Source organism: Astyanax mexicanus, chromosome 15, assembly GCF_023375975.1.
Source record: "Astyanax mexicanus isolate ESR-SI-001 chromosome 15, AstMex3_surface, whole genome shotgun sequence".
NCBI lineage: Eukaryota > Metazoa > Chordata > Actinopteri > Characiformes > Acestrorhamphidae > Astyanax > Astyanax mexicanus.
The window spans coordinates 24383995-24402171 of NC_064422.1; positions in this window are offsets into that span (position 1 = coordinate 24383995).

Genomic DNA, 18177 nt, shown 5'->3' on the forward strand with positions numbered 1-18177 from the left:
GAGTGAGGACCTGTAAAGTTAATAAAATATTGTCAAATATAAAGGATAGGTTGAGGTTTTGGGGAGCTGTTTCAATTATTTGAAACTGAAACTAACTGAAAGTGATATTATTCTGCACAATATTAGATAGCTTTTGATTGTGTTTTACATTAGTTTTTATTTTATATTAATTATTTTTTATTAATTTTTAATATTTTTAGCATTTTATTTATCCTTTTTTTTATTGATGGGCCCCCTAGCTAAATTCGCCTTGAGCCCCCAAATTGCTAAGTCCGCCACTGGTCGTTGGTTTCACTCACCAAACATTTCTAAGTGCTGTAAGCATACTATCAAATTTTCACAGCACTGTATGATAAATGTAAATACATATAAATAAAGCACATTACAGTGTATCTCAACAGGACCATTTGCTTCTGTGTGTCACAGAAGACAGTTAGGTTTCCTAAAGACCAGGAGTGTAATCAGGATAATGGAGTGATGGCACAGAAGGCCCTTCCATCTCCCCGCAGAGCTTTAAGGTAGTGTAGAGATAAGGAGCCATTACCTCGCGCTGAGCAGAGGAAGTGTTTATCAGAGTTCAGCAGAGGCCATAAAGCCAATGGTTTCAGAACAGCAGAGTGAGGGGCCTCTTAGAGCTCCATCACTACTGAAGATACCCTGCATTTAAACAGATCTGCACTAAAGAATGAATTCGCATTAGCCACTGAAGCAAAACTCACAGATAAAGCAGCTGCCATCTCTGTGATGAGACTCTCCGGGAAGAGCTTTTTCCAGACTTTGATGTTTTTAAAAGGACAAAGGTCAAAAGTCAACTACACAACTATAAATCTGCTGATAGAACCCTTTCACATTATTAATTTTCCCCTTACTTTGAATGCAGTTGATCAGTCAAGGGAAATTGCATTTAGTTTCCAAGAATTAAATCCATAATCCATAAATTATTTAAGATATAAAGAAAGTCCCAAACAGGTCTGACCAATTAGCAGAAGCAAGGTTCTTACATGGTTTTTCTAACACAAATTTTGCTGCACCGGCATTCTCATAGGTGCTCATACATTACTTCAATAGAACAAAGTGTCAGAACAGGGTCAAACATATACAGCTCTGAAAAAAAGATACCACTTCAGTTTCTGAATCAGTTTCTCTGATTTTGTATTTATTGGTTTATGTTTAAGTGAAATGAACATTGTTGTTTTATTCTATAAACTATGGACAACAAATTTCCCAAATTCCAAATACAAATATTGTCATTTAGAGCATTTATTTGCAGAAAATGAGAAATGGCTGAAATTACAAAAACATGCAGAGCGTTCAGACCTCAAATAATGCAAAGAAAACATAAAGATTTATGCATCTTGGCATGTTCTCCTCCACCAGTCTTACACACTGCTTTTGGATAACTTTATGCCACTCCTGGTGCAAAAATTCAAGCAGTTCAGCTTGGTTTATTGGCTTATGACCATTCATTTTCCTCTTGATTATATTCCAGAGGTTTTCAATTTAGTAAAATCAAAGAAACTCATCATTTTTAAGTGCTCTCTTTTTCCAGAGCTGTATAAATGCACTCATACCATGGTGGGGTATAAATCAGGACTTTGGTAAGGCAAGCCTTTGATGTCTCTTTGGGTTCCTACTGTTTTAAAAATCCATCTGAGGTAATTCAAGAGCATGATACAACACCATGCTTAACAGTTTGTACAGTGATCTTCTGGTTAAATGCCCAACCTTTCCTATTCCGACATACTGTACCTATGGTCAATGAGGCCTACACCTCCCAATCATTTGTCCTAGTAATTTCCACAGAGTTGTTTAAATTGGTGATCTGAGAATCTGATCACCAATCTATCATAATCTAAGTGTACAGTACATCCACAACTGTAGGTTCCCTGGTCCTTTTGCTTTGTAAATAAAATGTCTATAGTTGTGGTGTAGACAGTGTGATCTCCCATTTCCATAACTACCACTCTAAAATAAATTCCAAGCTTGCTTTATTTACAACACACCATTACTCACTAAGCCACCCTGAATGACTGTTTACACCTCAAATGCTGCACTTCATAGAATACTAGTCTAAATCATTACTTGCTTACCTCAAACCACATCAAGATATTGGGAAAGCTGTATACTTTGAATGAAAGAACATGTAAAAATCAAGGGCAGACACAGAACTGAACATATAAGTCCTTAAGAATGTGACTGGTCCTCTCACATTGCTTACAGCAGCAATAACTCTCATTCTACAAGATGCTGATGATAAGTGGGGCTCGCTGAAATAAAGAAGACGTAACCTCTGGTCCTGTTAGTTGAACTGCCCTCTCTGTCTTCTCTGTCTTCCGGACTCTGTACAGAATGAGTGATGGTGCTGCAGTGTACGCTAGTCATGGCTCATTGGATTTCATTTTCATTTCATTTAGGACTTCGCTGCAGTTCAGTTGGCAAACTGAGTTTCATAGACGTCCAAGCACAATACAAATGAGACAGTCAAATCTGATGATTACAAACAGAAGTTTTTATTTTGTTTGAATTTTTCAGCCACTCTGTGCAGTAGGCCTAGTTTGCTTCTTGTTTTATCTACCTCATTTTTAAACAGTGTGTCATATAGAGCTGCTTATAATACTGTATATTAAAGAGAGTGGGGTACAAAAATGTGTAGGGAAAAATTTAACAGATTTTTATGCAGTTATAAAAAAAATCATGCAGAATTTTTATATACATACACAGACAACATTTCTCCCTATTCCAAATAAAAATATTGCAATTTAGAGCATTTATTTGCAGAAAATGAGAAATGGCTGAAATAAAAAAAAAAAAGATGCAGAGCTTTCAGACCTTAAATAATGCTAAGAAAACAAGTTCATATTCATAAAGATTTTTATGTTCAAAGAAATCAATATTTGGTGGAATAACCCTGGTTTTTAATCACAGTCTTCATTCATCTTGGCATGTTCTCCTTCACCAGTCTTACACACTGCTTTTGGATAACTTTATGTCACTCCTGGTGCAAAAATTCAAGCAGTTCAGCTTGGTTTGATGGCTGTAATCATCCATCTTTCTCTTGATTATATTTTAGAGGTTTTCAATTTGGTAAAATCAAGGAAACTCATCATTTTAAGTGTTCTTTTATTTTTTTCCAAAGCTGTATGTTTGTTTTTGATTGTTTTTGTGGTTCAGGTGAAAGAATAAGATAAAAAATTAATCACAGGATTTCATTGACCAGCATAGCATGAGCAGATGCCCTGAAATATGAGTAGTTTCCTGCTTTCAGTTATTTTATTTGACCAGATAATGAAGAATGCAGCAGTGGGAGGAACGTTTGATAAAACAAAATATGTAAAAATGTACCTCCAACATTTTTTTCTTCTTAACTACTGAGAAGGTGTATTGGCTTTTAATGCAGTTCAGTGTACCAGTAAGCTGATTTTATTGCAAGTCTGTCAGGAGCATTTCTATCGGTCTATTCGTCCAAAAATAATTACCAAATTGACAAATGTTTGGGTAAAAATCGTGATTTTAGTATTGAAATATTTTTATAGTAGATATTGAATTCTTTCTAACGGTATTTTGAGAGTCTTTACTCAAACCAGATGTTCAAACACAGTTTTGTTCAAATACTGCTTTTTTTTAGTGTTTTCAGATCATGCAGATTTTTCAAATAAACAGTGATTAGCTGGAATAACATCTGAGTTTATGAGCTGACTAAACAAAACAGAGCCATGTGTGCCATCAGCTTGTGTCTGTTTCACTGAGAAGCTGTTTATTCCTTTCATACTTCATGCTGGATGTTCTCCACGATCTCAGTTCTGAGGCAGGCAGTCGAGGCAGGGCATGGCGGGGGAAGCTGGCACTGTCCAGTTCTTCTTATGCCAGGAGTTAGCTAAATTTGTAAAACTTGGTGCAGTGAAGTTGGCATCAGACCAAGTAATAAGTCTTTTATCAGGATGCTTTCGTGAGAGGCATGTTTGAGTACTTGCCAGAAGACTAACAGCCCCATCAATCTACAAGCTACTTAGAGGAGCTTTTTTACAAAGCAGCTAATATCTTTTGTGACAATCACTGCTGAATTAAAATGTCAAATGTTTATTAATAATACCGCAAGATGATCTGTATTGATACTGTAAGTCTTTAGATTTCTAGCATTAACACATGATCAACAGGTAAGGCCTGATTGGCGGTGAATGTTCTCAAAACTGCCACCTCTCACACTGCCTGGGTGATGTTTTCCCGCTTCGCAGACTCCATACAGCAGCCTGTTGCTGTCGAACACTCTGCAGCCTCTTCAAAGGCCTGTGGCGGCCAGCAGAGGCCCAGCACAGGAAGCAGTGCTGGCAGGGCTTCAGACGAGCTGGGCGGCTGGCTGCATCCCCCCTGTTCCTCTGCTCCCCTCAGGCAGGCCTGGGTCTTCTTCATGGAGCAGGCAGCACGTAGCCTGCACCTCCTGATGACCCCACCAGTGCTGTAGTCTGGTCACAAACAGTGGGTGCGCAGTAATGAGCTGACCTGATCATAGTTTAGAAGACTAGCCTGGCTAACGCACTGCAACAACATAACTGTAACTGAAACCCTGGATAAATATTCTGGTAAATAATCTAAATAAAAAGCAATGGCTTGGGGCCCCAGGCAAAGGCCCCCCTAAGGGTGATATCTTTTAAACAATGTCCAAAGTTTGCAATGACAGAAGGAAAGACCTGACCTCCCTAAAGGGACCCTGTCCGACTTTTTGCCTGCAGCATGCATTAAAAATGATGAGCAGAAAAAGGAGAAAAAAGGGGAGACAGATGTGAGTGGACTAGATAACAATCAAATAAAATGCTGAAGTTTTAAATATTGTTAGTCTAGCCATAACTGTATAGAAAAGTATGTGCATATACAGCTCACTTAAAAATTGAGTTTCTTTGATTTTACCACATTGAAAACCTATATTACCATATATTCAAGAGGAAGATCACAAGCCATCAAACCAAGCTGAACTGCTTAATATTTTGCACCAGGAGTGGCATAAAGTTATCCAAAAGCAGTGTGTAAGACTGGTGGAGGAGAACATGCCAAGATGCATGAAAACTGTGATTAAAAACCAGGGTTATTTCACCAAATATTGATTTCTGAAATCTTGTCTTCTTGAAATCTTTTATAAAGAAAAATAGTATATTTAAACCTTTTTTTACAGTTAATATTATTGTTACATCACAGAATGCAGGAAATATTTTTGTGGAATTTTAAAATAACATTGAACATTTCTAATTCTTTTTACAGATCATTGTGTATTTTAAAATGACTACATATATAAAACCTTGCTTTTCTATTCTTTAAAAAAAGCATGCCTAAGTATGCCATTCACCTTTAGACCCGCTGCAAATCAAAATGTCAAGTCTTCAGAAAGAGAATAAAATGGTTTTCAGCACAATCTCACAGGACACTAAAACTCATGTGTAGTTCAGAGGGAAAGTATAAAGAGCATGAAGGCTTTTGTGAATCATGACCATAGCTTCCTGGTCAGTGAAGGGCAGTAAAGGAGGAGGAACAGGAGCTCACCATTTTCCCTTGGGCTAGAGCTGCACAGTAGGTGAGGTTCAGTGCTGCTGATGGTAATATGTGAAGAGCAGAGTCGACAATAAATCTGCAGCCTGTCCCAGACTGTGCTCCACGGTGACATACAGGACAGGGGGGCTCTTCCAGAGTCTGCTGACTCTTCGTATTTATTGCTCAGCTCATCTGTCTTCATACTGGGTGGGGAATATTGTATAACATGCACAGAGAAGTTCAGCTGCATAAATTATCGAACACAATCCAGCTGTGCATCAAAGGCGTAAATCCTTAAATTAAATTGTATACAAATTAATGTGATAAGTTACACAAATTTACTGAGTAAAAAGTAAGTATTTGGAAGTTTTTTGGCCAAAAACAGGCAAGACCTTTTGCAAATACATAACATTGTAGTGTCACTGGAGGTGGAGTGACCAGGCCTAGCCATAGTCCCTTTAGCAACTTTATTTAGAGCAGGGAGAAAGCATAAACTGGCTAACTCTTAAAAAAAGTGGCTCACCAGTGAAGACACTTATCCACCATCCACTCCAGTACCAGAAGGATGAATAATGCCCCACCAGTGGAACCATCACAACCAAATTAAAACACAACATCTGAACCAGCCTCCCCCAAAAACACCAACAAACAGGAAAATATTTTCTGTTCTTTAGTTGAGGTTAAATGCTGTATGTAACATCTATTTATCTATTTGCAACTATAAAATACTATGACCATAAATATGTGAATAGCCCTCCTTAACCCTTTCACACCTGAATTATCTCCAGTAATGAAAAAAAAATAAGAATGCTGTTTTCTGATTTTAATGCACAGAAAAGAAGACTCTTATATTCTATTATACAATTTATACATCAAATGAGTACATTTAACTAAAATATTTAATCTTTTTTTGTGTTGGAAGGCTATTGTCCTTAATAAATAATTAATAAAATGTGTGCCTCAATGGCTCTTGTACTAATGTACTACCATGTTACTGCCTCATTGGTTTATAAACTTGTTCATTGGCTGGTCTATTCTGATAAACAACAGCTCTCAAAGTTTTATGTGCAACAAAACATTTTAAAGTATGATGACACTGGCATAAGATACTGCTACAAGTCAATGCATGACATTTCTGCACCAGACAACTGTATGTGCTATTGTCATGAAATGGGGGCATCTAAAGATAGAAGCAACAACAGTTCGGTCACTAAACAGCAAACACACAACAGGTTTGCTACTACCACTACTGCTGAACTGCTTCTGAAAGCAAAATTAGCGCAAGAAACATGTTCCAGAAGCTTCATAAAATAGTTTTCCACGGCTGAGCAGCTGCATACAAGATGCACAATGGCACTATACTATGTGCGATGCCAAGTGTCGACTGGAGTGGCGTAAAGCACGTCACCACTGGACTGTGAAGTAGTGGAAATGTGTTCTCTGGAGTGATGAATCATGCATCAGTTTCTGGCAGTCTGACGGACGAATGCTGGGCCAACGGTAGATTTTAGTGAAGAAGGAATAAGAGCAGTTTTGAAGCGTTTGTGATCAGCCCATTCGTTCCAGTGTTCTGGTGCTACAATACACATATAAGATATTTCAGACAATAACCAGAGTCGTGCAGGCGCAGCTAGCTAACCGACCCCACCCCGGAAACAGACAGAAATGCTCGCTAACAGACAGCTTTTATATGAAGACGACTCCGCAGAGCAGGAGAGGAGAGTTTCAGAGTTATTTCACGGTCCTGACGTTTACCATTCCACTTAACTTTAACTGATTTCAAGCTAATGTGCGTGGTGTTAGCCTGTATAACGCATACGCCATTTTGTAGTTACAGTTCTAGAACAGTTCGCTTGCTGTGGAGCTACTCTTCGGCAGAAGGCACAGTCTGTATTAAAGCGCATTCTTTATGAATTTCTTAAAGGTTCTATTTATTTTCTTTACATTTTGTAAAAAAAATAAAATAAATAAATAAAAAGCAATAGAACACACAAGGTCTGTTCCAACAGTACAATTCTTGTCCACACACTTTTGCCTTCTCAAGAGCTTGAGCTCAAGATGCCATGGCTAGCTGTGTTGTCCAACCTATAATCTTTTAAAAATGTGTGTGATGCTATTGGACATGCAAACCCCTCCACACCTTATTGTAAAATGATCAGGAACTGCATAAATATTCAAGCTATATGGGATGGTCGTTTGCAGGACACCATTAGGAACCTCTATTACTCTAAACCAGGGCTGTCCAAACTACGGCCCACGAGGCCATTTACGGCCCGTTTCCTTTTTCGGAGCGGCCCGCAAGGTATTTTAGAAATAGAATTAAAGTTGGTCCGCTGTTAAGCAGGTTTTTATAGTGTGAGATTCAAATTTTGAAGGCTAGGTGTCAGAAACGGGCCAAAGAGTCTAAAAGCTGCGAAAGTGTGCAGTTGTAGCGCAGAAAAATGGGCCAAAGAGTCTAAAAGCGAAGAGGGTGCGCAATTGTAGCGCAGAAAAACGGACCAAAGAGTCTAAAAGCGGAGAGGGTGCGCAGTTGTAGCGCAGAAAAAGGGGCCAAAGAGTCTAAAAGTGGCGAGAGTGTTCAGTTGTAGCGCAGAGAAAAAGGGCTAAAAGAGTCTAAAAGTTGCCGTAATAAAGGAGTTTAATATTAAGAGACATCATGAAATGAAACATCAAGTCAAGTAAAATGGTGTGTAAATAAAAATAATCAGGAAAATTTTAGTCTACCAATCAGACTATAGACAGGTTCATATCACTCAGTCTGAGAAGATTGCATTAAAAATCTAATTTAATAAATATTATAAGCCTACCATACATGACATACAGCATGGTCAGAACTACAGCCACACTCACCTCACTAAAATTGCTAGACTATTTTTTTTATTTAGGTGGCGGGAATGGGCTTCCACAGGGCCGCGTGCACGCGCACGCTCACGCACAAACGTAACTAAATAAAATAGAAAAAAAAAGTAGCACTCGCGCAGGGGGAGGAGCTTCAGCGAGGGGGAGAGACAGGTGATCACACACACGGGAAGAGCTGAAGTGGACACTCCCCGTACTCCACCACGCCGGCTTCCTGCAAAACATTATGACCACCCCCTCAGCATTAAAACTACAAATTAACAAATTTGTATAGGAGCTCAACCATACCCACCAAGGCTTAACCTCTCCACGCCTGACAGCGGGAAAGGTCCCAACACCTAGCACCTTCATACTAGAAATACAAACTGGATTTAAACTACTGAGGTATTTTCAACACCCTTAAGCGTGCCATGAACCACCGGAACAATCTCGCCTCACAAGCCGCAGTACTGAAATGGAGCAGAAGAAACGCAAAGCACCAGAATTCATCAGATTAAATTAAAGAAAAGCAGAACTTCAGCTTACCACACACTTATGGGAATTCCTGGAACAAAGGAGAGCATTTGACCAACGACGCCGAGCTGCACGCCAAGGACCGGGGATGGGGACAAGAGAGGGTGCGCCCCAGGTAACAACAGCCACCTGGCCTAAGTATAGCCCCAGGTAGGACTATACAGCAAAAAAAAAAAACTAAAAGCACTAATCAAAACCGGCAGATTGACAATTAGGCACACAAGAACTACGCTGCACACACACAGCAGGCAGACAAAGGGGGGAAAAGGACTCGCTAGACATTTAAAGGCACATCAATTAAATTAGAGACAAGCAATACTTTTATTTTAAGTTCCAAACAATCAGATAATCGTTAATTGATGTTTTGATGGCCCAGGCGTTTGTTTATAGCCTTAATGCTTTCAGTCTACACAACAAAATACCGATCCTGCCACACATGCATTACACACTACTTCTTTTTGTATGCAGCTCAATGAATACAGAAACTTTATCAGCCCCTAAAGCCAGCAAATGTAGTCTGTTAGTCATGTTGTTTAAAGGCAGGTGAAGGTTAGTGATTGGCTGAGACATTGTACAAGTGATGCATTATTAGAGTTTCCTGGTAGAACTCCTGGTAGATGCTTTAACTTTTTGTTTCCCTTGCCCTTTGTCTTCTTCACAAATTGCCTTGCAATCTGCAACTTCCTTCTGCTTGCAACTATTTTCGTGTATAAGTATATAACTTTGCTGCAACCGTTTGGGAAAGACCCCTTTTCTGTTCCAAAATGACTATTCTTCTGTGTCCAAAGCAAAGCTAATAAAGACAAATTTGGTGTGGAACACATCCAGTGGCCTGAACAGAGCCCTAAACTGGATAAGGAGCCTGGCTTCTCATCCAGTACCAGTCCCTGACCTTACTAATGCCCTTTTGACTGAATGAGAACCAATTCCCACAGATGCAGTCCAACATCTTGTGGAAAGAATTCCCAGAAGAGTGGAGGCTTTTTTAGCCACAACGGGGAAACCAGTTCTATATTAATGGTCATGGTCTTGAAATGGGTAGTTTTATAAGCTTATATGGATTTGATGGCCGGGGTTGATTGCTGAACTTAGCAACTCCGGTTACTAAGTAACAGCACTTTTGACTGATGAGACAGCTTTTCAAACGAAAAGAACATACAGCCATATTTGCAACCAAATCGCAGGGTATAATTAATGTTTTATTGCTAGAAGCTTTTTATTGCAATTTTTTGGTTTTGGTTGTAACTTTTTGGTTTCTTTACCAGTCTGTTTTTTTTCCTTTGGATCTACACAACAGTTTACTGGTCTCCACTCATGCGCCAAAAAGCTGCCAGTGCCAGGGTTCTTTATGTGTAAGCTACTACCCTTGTTCTTGCTTTGCAGACTCTTACTGTTCTAAACTACGTGCAGGAAATCCAAAAACCCTTTTGCCTTGTGTGTGGCCTGATTACAATGCACAGCCAAAACACAGGCTTTTACTGCACTACTGTGTGTTTAGAGTCTGTACAGATTCAAAACAGCCGGAAAGCATTGCATTGAATTGCATTGTAAATGTTAGAGCAAAATATTGTCAATTACTTACTAATGACCAATGCATTATGTTTGTTTGGGGTACCCTATAATTAAAATAACAACTTTGATTCAAACAAAGTGACCCCAGTCAGTTAGAAAGTGGCTATTGCAGAGAACTTGTGAGGGCTTCTGGAAAAATCTACCCTCACCCTTAACCTTAGTTAACAATAGCACAACATAAACTCACATTATTTACAGTAAATGCTGTAGGTAGAAGTAACTTCCTGTGTGCATTCACACCGCTGCACATTTTACGTGCAACACCTCCTCTGCAATCACATGACCCAGGTGAAAATGTGGTCAATAGTTCACACAAACAGTATGTTTGCAGTTTCTTCTGCATGTTGATACTAAACCATGTGAATCTCTTCAGTGTTTGCAATCTCAAACTTATAAAAAGTATATTGTTACTTTAAAAATTCATAATAAGATTTATGGTCAGTGAATTAAGTGTCAGTGAATTAGGCACCACTTCCTGTGTGATGCATGACACATCATTCCTCTAGCATTTAAATGCTGGGAAATGACACTATACATTTATAACATAAAATGCCCTCTGGATACTGTATATTCAACTATTTTAGTACTACTAAATTTCTGTTCCTTTCAATTCAAACTCTTAATACAACATTAGGTCACCTCCCATTTAATAAGAATGTGGACCCGAATACGATCAACCAATGCCCCTTCTGGGTCCTTATAAGATTCGAATTATATTTAATCTATCCTAACTAATCTAGTCCGGTAAAGGGGTTTGGGGGGGGCAATAGGATTTTGGTTCTTGCTCATACATGCAAACATATCGCCTCTGATTGACTAACAACCGATACAGACAACACTTATAAACATTTTAAAATAAAGAATTAAAATAAAGATTTCTACACTAATAAATAGTATTTGCAATGTCATATGTTACTTTACAACATGTGTAATGTTCTGCCATTCAGCTTCTGACCTAGTCTTAGAGTCTCTGTAAAACACGAAATTCACCGTATCCTATGTAAACACACAGAGGTGGGTAGTCCAGGTCCAGAAAGTAAAAATCCTCCCCGGGGGGTGGCTGAGTGACAGCAGAGAGTACAAGAGTAGAATTTAGTGGAAAGACACCTTTAAGAACATTTAATAAGCATTTTGGAAATGAGGACACTAATTGCTGAAGCTTTATAGATGAAATTCCTTCCCATTCTTGCTTGATGTATAACTTAATTCGCTCAAAAGTCTAAGATCTTCTGTGTCAGATTTTGCACTGCATAATGCGACACACATTTAGTCTTAATTGCAGGCAGGCTATTGTGATACCTGCACTCTTTTAATACAAAGCCACGAAGTTGTAACGAGGCCGGATAGTGGGTAACAGATGAATGAGACATTCCATTTCCAAAGTTGTGCTACAATGGATGGATGCTCATGTGTCTCCATTGTGTTGTTTTTTGAAAACCAAAGTATGGTCACCCTACCTAAAACCTGTAATTCCTATGCAGTAGCTTTAAAGAGTATGCACTTAATTATATTACATTACAATATTACATTAAATTTACAAAACCTCATTTTGTGTGTGTGAAATGTGTAAATCTAGTAAATGTGTGCATTCACACCGATTTTGGTTCTTGCTCATACATGCAAACATATCGCCTCTGATTGACTAACAACCGATACAGACAGTATGCTACTGTATGCTACTGCATACTGCATATAGACTAGACATGTCTATAGGCTGAATGACTTGTTTCTTTAGTTTTACACTAGAGCTACAAAGCTAATGTTGCTAACACACAATAGAAAGTCATAGCTACCAGTTAGCTTTACACGCACTACTTACCTACATTTAAAATGCCTGCCTTTAAACTGAGCTAAAGAACCGAGATAAATTGTTCAATAACCTCAAATTTACATGATTGCGAGGTTTCTAATACTGCATAGTCCTGTTTGAGCTGGATTAGTTTATCTTGAAAAGGTGGTGTAATCTGAGTGATTATCAGAGAGATGCGGGATTTTAATCCAGTCTGAATCTGCAGTGTTTGTACATTAGTTTCACAAATCTGCTATATAATAATGAAAGTAAATGTGTAATATTTATCCTCACTGAATCAGCCTTGCTTTAATTTAATAATAATAACCTGCTAGCAGACAAAGGCGCTTTTTGCCAACCAGTAAAAAAAAATCTAATGGATAAAAGAAGAGAAAATGTATTGTTTTTTTTTCATGACAGAAATAATATAGTCATATGATCTAAAGCGTTTGGAATATGGCTTTCTCTACTGTAAAAATGCATTCTTTGGCACACTGTGGAGTATGGGTGGCATAGAGGGCGCTTCATAATCAAACCTTTCTATGGGAAGGACATAACTGGGCCCTGATTAAGACATATTGTTATAATAATTTCTTGATCTAGAGGGCACATCATCATAATGTATTGCGAAAAGGACACTGTCTATGTTTTCTATGTTTTGATACTTCGTCTGGGCTTTTCAACCATGGGGAGCAGTGCAAGATCCGCATGGGGCGAATTGGACACAGAACAATTTCCATATCATACTTGGCAACCGGGGTGTTAGCACATGCGTTATGGGCCGATTGTTGTATTATACTCAGCAACTGGGGTGTTGGCACTGCAGCACTCGGCTTGGACGTGGCCGAGCATTTGGGCCAAAATCTAGCCCAGATTCGAACTGGATCCAGGCCAATACAACACAGTTTGTTAAGCTTCCTGGGTAGTCTTGCAACTTCTGAGCAAAATTAAGAACTACAGATACAAGCCTTAGCTAATACAAAATGATCATTGTTTCATTAATTCCAGTAAATTCTCATTATAGCAGTTTGTATTGTATTGTTTAAAATGCCTCAACTAATGTAATCTCCTGTAATCTTTCTTCAGCAAGCATGAATAATTTGGCACAAGCTTGATTCATATCCTCCATCTGTTCTGTTGATTATAACAGAGCAAACGCTGCTGCATGCATTCTCTCACTGATGGGACTGCAGGTACAGTGGAGGCACGGCTCCACGACGGAAGTGTGCTCTCTAACCACCATCCTTCCTCACACACGCCTCTCACTGTAAATGAGATGCCAGATGTCATTCAGCACTGGCCTTTACAGCCCAGCCGCCAGCAGCCCTGCTTTGTGTTCAGCTCGTCAACAAATTAAACCCAAAAATATCAGAGATGACAGGACACAGCCTTGAGAATACAGCACTGAAAGCTGAAGAGCAGCTGTGCTGAAAGATACAAATTCAATAGCATGGAAGTGAAATTCCCAGTCTGCCGGCTTGGGCTGTAACAATTCATCTAAGGCTGTGGTTTGCAACCTGTGGGCTGTGGTCTCCCAGTGGGCCACAGTGGTAGTGTGAGTGGAAAAATTGACCAAACAATTTTGTCTTATTTTTGATTTTGCAAATGTAGGATAAAACCGATATTAAGAAAATGATATGCAATATATATGTATGTGTGTGTGTGTGTTTTGGATTAGATTGGTCTGGCAGAGTCCAAGCATGTGACTGACAAAGCTATCTGCATTTGTTAATCTTAGTACAAATGAAACATTTCATCTTATTTTAGAGACTGTATTGGTGGAAACGTTATTGAGAGGTCAATATGGAGTCTGTTTACAGATTAAGTTCAGCCCATCAGGACTACTTAGTTTGCTGGTTTTGCTGAGAGTGGACAGGGGTCATGGGAAATCTCCCCTCGTTGTGGAGATTCTTCTTCTTTCTAAAACAGTATTTCGATCTTTAGTTTTTAGTGTTTCAATCTCTCCCCCAATGGCAAAGATGGCTATCAAGTGAAAAGACTTGCCAATAAGGATTTTTCCCATCATGATATATGTAGTCTTTCACAGCAGTGTGGTGGGTAACACCACAGAAAGCCCCCCATACAGCAGAAAGGTTCAATTCCCCATCTAGGTTTTAACAAACAAGTAAGAGTACATGGATTTAGGCTCCTATGTCTATATCAATAAGTCACTCTGCATAAGACTGCAAAGGAATCCTTTTATAACACCTTTATTTTATTATAATTGTTTTGTTACCTATAATAACAACATTCAAAAGAGTCAAAAATAAATATGTATATAATGTATTACTGTATGAATGTTTCTGTTCTTGACACAGACACATGTGGTGTATTTTAAGCCCCCAGCACAGAATTGGTGGTCTGACCTAAAGTGAACCATATTAATCTGTAAGAATGTCATTTTGCTCTCAGTTTGAACTCAGTTTTTTCTCAGCAAAGGAGAGGTCATGAACTAATGCAGAATAATCTGTAACAGATTTTTTTTTGTATCTGAAACGTTCAAGTATAAATTAGATTTTATATTCTCCTAGTGACACTGTAGACAAACTGTGAGATTCACCTTAAAGCCTTTTTTTTTACCATAAAGATAATTTTTTATTGCATAATTTATCCCATTTTCTCATCAATTTACATGGCCAATTACCCACTCATTAGGACTCCCCCTTTCACTAGTGATCCCGCAACACCAGGAGGGTAAAGACCAACACATGCTTCCTCCGATACATGTGAATTCATTTTGAACTGCTGCTGATGCAGCATTGCTGAGTAGCTTCCCAGCGCACTCGGAGGAAACCGCAGCAACTCGGTTCTGATACATCAGCTCATAGACACCTTGTGCTGATTGACAACATAATGTTGGGAGAGAGCGCCATCTACCCACCCAGAGAGAGCAAAGCCAATTGTGCTCTCAGGGCTCCGGTAGCTGATGGCAAGCTACATTAACAGGATTTGAACTAGCGATCTCCTGAATCATTTTAAAGCACACATTCACTCAGAGTGAAAGCTATCCAGGCTACAAAAATACAGTTTTAACATGGTATATAAGACAACACAGAGATCCAGTCAGTGTGTTTACATGCACTTCTTAATCTGATGACTGCAGAACTTTGGAGTTTGCCAGCGATCTGATCAGTGTGTTCAATGAACTTGAGTAATCAGATAGTGGGAAAACCTATAGTTTACATAAAAACATAATGTTCAGTTTTAGAGTCGCTTTTAAAGGGTTTTTTCAACAGCTCACATGTGCTGTGTTAAGCAGTGCTCGCTTATTTCCGATACCCTGGTCTGTTTTCACGCATTTCCGTGCAATACTTATAGAGTATAAGCTCAAATCCAACTCTCTTTAATGGGAATTCTTAATAAGATTTGTAGAGAACTAAAAAATCAGAGTATGTTGCTTACATGTCTACTTTAAAAAATCAGATAACAGCAGTATTATAATCAGATTATTATTATTTTTTTGTAATAATTTTTTTTTTACTGTGACAACCCCTTATTGTATAAACTTTTAATGTGGGTCTAACATCTTTTCATATACTGCTCAGACAGTTCAGAACTGAAGTCAGGAGACAACGGGAAGTCTTGGGTTGGGGTTGGGAGACAGCAGTGACGAGCAGCCTGTGAATAACCCTGTATCAGGTTTGTGTTGTGTCTGAGAAATAAAACAGCGCTACGGTTGCTACGCTTCATGTGCATATTTGTGTACTGAAGAAAACTATTGGGCCCGTTGTGGTCTGCACATAAATCCCATAAAAGAAAAGAACAAGTTAATTTGGGGAAGCAGATGTGGCATTTGGTGGCATTATTAATAGTTGCTGTGTGCGTGTGTGTGTGTGTGTGTGTGTGTTTGTGTAAGCTGACACATGAATAAGGTCAAATGTAAAAGCACACAAGTAAACATTCCAGGCAGATGTTTATTCTGTGTTTATTACATACAATAACATTTCACATGGGCAGTTATTACAGTAGCATGTGTGTGTTATTATGTGGTTGGCTTTATTATTATTTGATTATTTCTGTAACCAAACAGAGCTCTGCTGCCCCCCGGAGGCCATATTAGCTTATGAATGAGCTCTACAGAGTCCAGTGTTCCATAACTGGTCAGATTTTGGATATACTGAGATTATGTGGATTTAAAGGAAGGTCAAGGTTGCTGTAACACTCGGACAGTCAGGACAGGCAGGGGTCAAAAAACAGAAAACACATATATACAGGAATAACGCTCGATAATGACACAGAAAGTGGCAATACCTTGCAAGGAGACAGAGTGAGAGTTTGGGATTAAAAAGGATGGCTCATTCCACACAGGTGTGTGTGTGTTTTATACCATTAACAGTTGCATCCCAAGACCTATTCTTGAATGAAAATGCTATGCTATACTTTTGGATACTGATTATTTTTTATTTATAATGTGGATATTCAATTTTTCTGTACCATTGCTTCCTGATTGCAATGTATTTTTCTTTTGATCTTAAGATAAAAAGTTGCTTTGTTAGATTAACAAGATCCTCCACCAGTCTTACACACTGCTTTTGGATAACTTTATGCCACTTCTGGTGCAGAAATTATTCAGTTCTTATTTTTTTCTAGAGCTGTACATGGAAGAATCTCTCTGTCTCTCTCTCTCTCTCTCTCTCTCTCTCTAATGAGTAACAATAATTGTGAAAAAGACTACATTTTTAAAGCAATTCATTCTACTAATATATCTAATTTAATTTTGATCCAATCTGTCATAGATTTTTATCTGTTTTTTGTTCTGATTGACACCACTGCTTTACATCCCCAATTTAAATGAAAGAAAATCTTTTTTTAAAGTTTAAGGACCCTCTGTGTTGCATAGACCCCTGCAAAGTTTAGACACAGTCCTTCGCTACTTAAAAGTACACTGTAAAAAAATAAATCTTTGATATGTTGGTTGATGTGATAATTACATGTGCTAAAGAACCTTAATATTCACTGTAGCCTATATTAAGGACTTGTCAGTACACTGTCAGCTTCTGCAAAAACAGCAGGTCCCTCAGCCATCCACATATAATAACAGACAAACAGAGAAATGTAGATTTTTTTAAGCAGATTGCTTCGATTGAAAGTGAATTCAGGGCTTTTTTTTGGACGGTCAAGGTCGTTCTCAGGTCACAGTGCACCTACAGTGCAAGGAAAGCAGGAGACTAAGCCGTTTCTGCCTTTTCACTTTTACTGTTTGTCTGTCAGCCTCATCAGCTGTGTGTTCCAGTAAACATTTGGTTTGGAAGGCTTTTTTGAAGTTTTTTTTCTTCTGATTGAAGGCCACCTGATTTTACCAGATGGTCTCGGCTCTCCTGTGATAGTGCTTGCAGTAGGTCTTCTGCTTCTGGAGAAATTGCCTTTGCTATAATAACAGATACAACTGAAACTGCAATTAAATCTACAGTAAAGGCACTGTATATTTTTATCTACAGCACCAAAGAGGAATCTTCTGTCTATACATTTAATACGACTTTTTGGTGATGTAGGGCTTGGATGAAGCTTCTTGGCCTTGGAAACCCATTCTCTAATATTCTGGACATAATCTGAAGGTCACATGAAGTTTGGAGGTATGTCCTGATTGACTCTCCTGAGAGAGACCAATTTCTTGACTAATGTTTTTAGAAGCACTCTGCATGCCTTGGTGCTTGGTTTTATACACCTGTGGTCATGGAAATGATTGGAAATTCAATGGAATTCAATGACTTCTAAGGGTGAGTGTATACTTTTGGCAATATGGTGTGTTGAGGTTGCTGGATAAAAATGACTGCAGAGTAAAAATGTCTGTAAAAGCAGCTCAGCATGAATAATACTAGTGCATGTAGAATCTGATCAACAAATACTGTAACATCTGTAGGATCTGCATAGCACACATATTTTGAACATCAGCCATACAGATACAGATACAGCTCTGGAAAAAAATA